Source organism: Arachis ipaensis, chromosome B4, assembly GCF_059453495.1.
Source record: "Arachis ipaensis isolate K30076 ecotype BB chromosome B4, ASM5945349v1, whole genome shotgun sequence".
NCBI classification, from domain to species: domain Eukaryota; kingdom Viridiplantae; phylum Streptophyta; class Magnoliopsida; order Fabales; family Fabaceae; genus Arachis; species Arachis ipaensis.
Window position 1 is genome coordinate 19,292,330 of NC_142439.1, and position 5,732 is coordinate 19,298,061.

Below are 5,732 nucleotides of genomic sequence, written 5' to 3' on the forward strand. Positions count from 1 at the left end.
TTAATTATTTTTTTATTTTGCATATATATCAATTTTATAGTAATAACAAGCTACGTAGAATTTATTTTCCACATCAGTATTTAATTTTTTCTTTTTTAAATATGTACTATATCACCACTTTTACTAATACACCCCTTTAAAATAGCTGTGGCTTGGTCATACCGGCTTCAAATAGAAGGTTTTCTTTAAGACTTATTATTTTTACCTCCAATTGTATTTGACTTTTTTTTATTGCATTCTTGAATATATTAGATGCTTAAAATCATAGACACGTCTAGTGCATCAGTGAATTCTTTACTATAGTTGATGATTTACAGTGCCTGTTTCTTGTCTTCCTTACCTTTTGTATTCAGGCTAAGGGAGGGGGACTTGCGTTTTGAAAGGTGATCTGTCTGAACGAGCAGTTATTGATGGAAAAATGTCGCAGACACTGCTTGGTGTGGTGTGTTGGAGGGGAAACAAGAGAGGGACATGAATCCAGAACACTGTGAAACCATTGTAGGTCAAGAGAAAGAGGAAGAGGAGAGCATATAGTGAAGTGGGGAGAGAGAAGAGTAGATAAAGTAAACATATTTTAAAGTGAAGATATAGATAGATACATGAATTTCACAAAGAATGGGATCCAAAACTTTTTGCTACACTGTAATTATGGGAATATTAGTGACGATATAATTCAAGCTGTGTTTGACAATTCCAAATTAGAAATTTTTTTCTTTTTCTCCTTTCTTAGTAGTTGAAAGAAGCCTTATAATCATACATGTTAAATGGTTAGGTGAGTAACAGATTGATTATTAACCGACACAAGAATATGCTTTTCAAATCCCATTGCATTCGATATTCATTTGCTTCTTTCTTATAGTTACTTTACAATATGCACTTTGTTAAATTATGCAAAAGAATCTCAGCTTAACTTGTCACCATTGTAGACAGTATAACTGGGATTTTTCAAGAATAAATCAATTGACATTTTTATCACAGTAGCATAACAGGAAGATCCAGGCATGAATTTCACTAATGTATTTGTTCATCACTACATTTAAAACCCATTCATCAAAGCTTTAATATCTCATCTTAGCAATTGTATCCCTACCGAACCAAAACATAGAAACCATTTGTGTTATGATTTTATTCTGAAATTGGAACCCTCACTTATTTTCTATTATCATGTATTGTAAAAGGAAAGAACAGGGGGGAAATATACTAATCCCAGAATAATTTGCAGAATGATTTTTAAATATATAAAGAGCAGAAGCACTTTCTACATACATCCACAAATCCTAAATCCCTCATAGAAGTGTCACTAGACTTCTCGGGAAGACACCTTCTGATGTCACCATATGTCAGTATTCCTTCCAGAAAACCTTCTTGATCGACCACTAGCACACAGTTCTGGTGGCCATCATGAATGCATTGGATTGCATCTTTCAGGGTTGCAGATGATGAAACCTTCAGATAGCTGTCAGACATGGCCTGAGAAACCTGAAAAGAGCAATAATGACATTAATGAAGGCATAAAGTTGATGGACAAAAAAAAAAGGATCACATGTCAGCATTCTGCTGGAGAGTTAACAAGAGAAGGATTATTTTTATTGATTAAAAGCTTTTATCAACCTTAAGATTTTCGAGATGAAGTTCCTCGTCAATTGCTTCATGATCAGCAGCATCACCAACAACAGAGAGTTCTAAACCATCAGCAGCATTTGCCTGTCTCCAGTTATCTTCATTTTCATCAGCAGGTGAAACTGGAGAATATCCTTTAGGTGAGTTTCTTGTATCAGATTTGTTGTCAATTTCCTTCTTCCGGTTTGTCACAGAGGGAACCCATATTGCTAATCCAACAGCCCCCTAGGTACAAAGTTTACAGTAACACAGTACGACAACTGTAATCAATAAGAATTACAATAGGACAAAGTACTCCCTTTATAATAAAAATATTATGTAAAATCAATAAAATATTATGCCATAGAGAAACAATTTTCTTCTGCCTTGCTTTAACATAAGATACAGGGAAACAACCAATGAGAAAATGAGCATGTAAGAATATACCAAACATCTTCTCTTGTTCAGTCGAGGTAAAAGAATGCAGTTTGGAAATTTTTCATTTTGTTAAACATAAGAATAGGAGAACAGCAGAAAACTGCACATGCAAGACATAAAATAAACATTTAAAAAAAAAGGAGTTACTATTGATAGAACCAACTAACCTCTTCAGCTAACACTTCATTGTTTTTCATTGCATTGAGCCAAAAAGAAAGACAAAAGAGAAAGAAATAAAAGTAAAATAGCATGACAACAAAAGAGAAATAAAAAGACAAACCAGCAAAAGGAAGAGGTTACCCCTTTGTGCGATCATTACCTGAGAGAAATTTTATGATAGTTAAAATCAGCTCCACAAAAGAAATCGGAGTTGCTTGAGGAATGAGATTCCGTTTTAGTCCAAGAAAATGAGCCTGTTAAGATAAAGTACATACGATGAATGATAAATTAGGAATGCAGCAGAACATGAGTATACTATACAAAGGGGAAGTCAAGGAAGCAAGACTCAAGATGAAAATCATAAACTATGTCTATGGTGAGGTAGCAAGTTGGATTGTGTGTCAAATTTTAGTGGTGATTTGAACTTTGTGATCTATCTTGCGTAGCTGCTTTACCGGATTAAAAGTTTATGCAAGAATGATCCCTTTGCGGCTTTGCCCATTGGACTATTGGAGTGAGTTGATCACATTCAAGGTGATGATATCAAATTCTTAATCTCTCTATTAGATAAGGGAAGCACTTTTCAAAAGACCTAGGTGACCATAAATCTTGACAAGGACTGCAATTAGAGCACATCATCCTACGTACATCTCTGGGATTTTGAGAGTGCTTTAGAAAATATGAAATGAATGCAGTTTGATATTTAATCTTGTCTATCCATGAAAAAGAGTAAAAATAAAAAATCGTGTGTGCTTCTTAAATAGGCCTTGATGGCAAATAACATAAAATAAAATCTAGTCAATTTTGCCAAAAATGCCAAGCCATATGTATATTGGATTGAATAATTTCTGAATGTCTGATATATCATATGCTTAGCAATTGGTCTATGCATGACAAAAGAAAACTACAATTTGTGTTATGCTGCTGCATAATTTGGTTTTTCTTGTAGTAACAAGTGGCAATACAGCAATAGGCTTCTAAATTTGATATGAAATATTTATGTAAATTAGATGGTACATGACCAAGTAGGCACTGGTATTATTACATTAGTTCAGATTATGTGTTTGCTGTTTAAGATATCAAAAAATGCTTGTAGGTGCTGTTTGTAAGGATGATTTTAATAGAAAGGTTAATTTGACAAAACAGTGCATTCACTTCTTGATTGCAGCTGCAGAACTACACCTCAGGCTGCATGAGTGGGGCAAGAAGAGGGATACAAGCAGAAGGGTCAATGAAGGCACTTCTAGTGATGAGGGTACAACCCATGATTTGTCAACTTCAAGATAACATTAACAATTGCAACTTGGGAACCATTCAGAATCAAGGATTCTACCTTGGATTTTTATCTTGTTCTATTTAAGATACATTTAATTAGGATAGCATGAAAGCAAACTAATTTTTTTCTATTGTTGTTGTCTGCAATAAACCCAGCAAAGGGGTCTTATTGATTTATGCATCAATTTGAGTTAGACTTCTGCTTAAATATCATGTGATCAATTGCAATATTTCACATTGGCAAAATGTTAAATGAATTCAGGTTTCTGAAACAGACCAAGGCATACTTATAATTGTATTTGCAGACTAATATCTTCTTCTCTTGCAAGAATGCAAAATGAACATAATAACAGTGCAAAGTACATCTAACTAGCCATTAAACATATTACAAGCACAATGAAGTATTTTCATAATCCATCTTAAGAACAATGCCGTTTGAAATAAGATCATTACCTTAGTAATAGACTTTTGAGCACTCAAGCAAGCCACAACATCTTTCACCTCTGCAGTAACACCAAGGATTGGATGCAGTTAAAATATATACAGTTTTGGTATGTAATAATTCAATAGTTGAAAGAAACAGAAAAATTGATTCGAAACTTACTAGAGTAAAATTGAACCTTTTTATCTAACTTGCGATTGGACTTTGATTCCGCACTGCAAAAGCGAGAGAAGAACATAAATAACTACAAACTCCAGCTCAAGTCGCAAAGTAGATTTTAAATTTTGGGAACTAGGAAAACAAGGAAGGAGGGGAAGATATTAACTTTTCCCCTGGCCACGGACAGAGAAGCCAGCGAGGATGGGGACGACGTGCCGAGCTACCTAGGTTCCGGACAGAGGGAAGAGGAAGAAGCGGAAGCGCTGAGCCTGGGGACGCCGGCGGCAAAGAAGCTAGGACTAGGGTTTTGATGTCTTGGTTTGGGACTTTAGAGGAGGCATGAATGATTAGGAGAATTGGAGAAGATGAAGAACGATTGATTTTTTGTTTTTTTTTGTTTTTTATGTTTTGTTTTGCTTTAGGAGCACAAATGATTAGGAGGGAATTGGAGAAAATGAAAGAATAATTTTGATTTTTTGTTTTTTTTATATATTTTTGTTTTGTTGTTTAAATTATTGGAAACTATAAAATTAGGATTAATTGAATTCTAAAATTTGATTAATTTAAAAGGGTATTTTTGTCTAATCAAATAAAATGCAATAAATGCAATAAATGCAATCATGGAGAAGCTGTGTTTTTTTTAGGTAAATTCCATCTCAATGGCATTGAAGAATTGCTTTTCTTGTTATTTGATTTGATATTAAATATTTGAGGAAAGGGAGAAGAGGGTGTTCCAATCCAATATATGGGCAATTTCCAAATTTCCAATGATTGTGTATCCCATAAGTAGGATTCTGATTTTGCAATTTAGGAAATTTGATCTGTTGTGTGTGTTCATGGAATAATAAGTAGAGCCATTTATTTGACTCGTTGAAAGTCATGAATTATTTTGTGGATAAATTAAAATCTTGACTAGTCAGTAAAGATTTCAACTTGTATCACCTACTAAAGAACAAAATTTGTCTAAGGAAAGCCTATGAGTGTTGTTGCTTCAACAGGAATATTTCTAACTTAAACTTCATTCTATAATGCACTGAATATGTTTGTAATCTTACTCCCTTAAGCTGTGGATTTTTCATTTTTTGAGGTTTCAGATGTGTCTTTTTCTATTATTTTACATGTTTCTTTTTTATATATTCTGAATGTTTCTATTTCGTAAGTTTCAATTTTTTTTATGTTTTGAATTTTTTTTGTTAAAGATTTTGAATTATTTTTGTTATTGTACATTTGCAAAGTAAAAAACATACAAGAAGAAGATGACGACATCCGAAAATAGTCTTTACATGAGAGTTCTGGTTGTTGATGATGATCCAACATGGCTCAAGATCCTTAAAAAGATGCTCAAGAAATGCTCTTACCAAGGTAATTAGTAACTATTTCTTTTACTCATCATATCATTGCTATGGTTTGTTGATATTATTAGGGTCCAATTGTTAATATAATAAGGGATGATGTTTTCTTTCCTTTTCTTTTCTATTTTAGAATAGTTACAATTTCTTATTGCTGCTACGTGTTTATACAAGTGACTCGTATTACAAATAAAACAAGCATATCTTATATATCTTACTCTGAATCCGATCTCTTGTTTTTCAGTGACTACATGTTGTTTGGCAACCGAGGCTCTGAAGAAGCTTCAAGAGAGGAAAGATATATGATTTGG

At 33.3% G+C, this 5,732-nt stretch overlaps 1 pseudogene; it reads right to left on the bottom strand.

Moving 5' to 3' along the window:
• Window positions 1-1,230: 1,230 nt before the first annotated feature.
• LOC148566834 (chloride channel protein CLC-f pseudogene) lies at window positions 1,231-2,234 on the bottom strand (annotated as a pseudogene).
• Window positions 2,235-5,732: the final 3,498 nt, after the last annotated feature.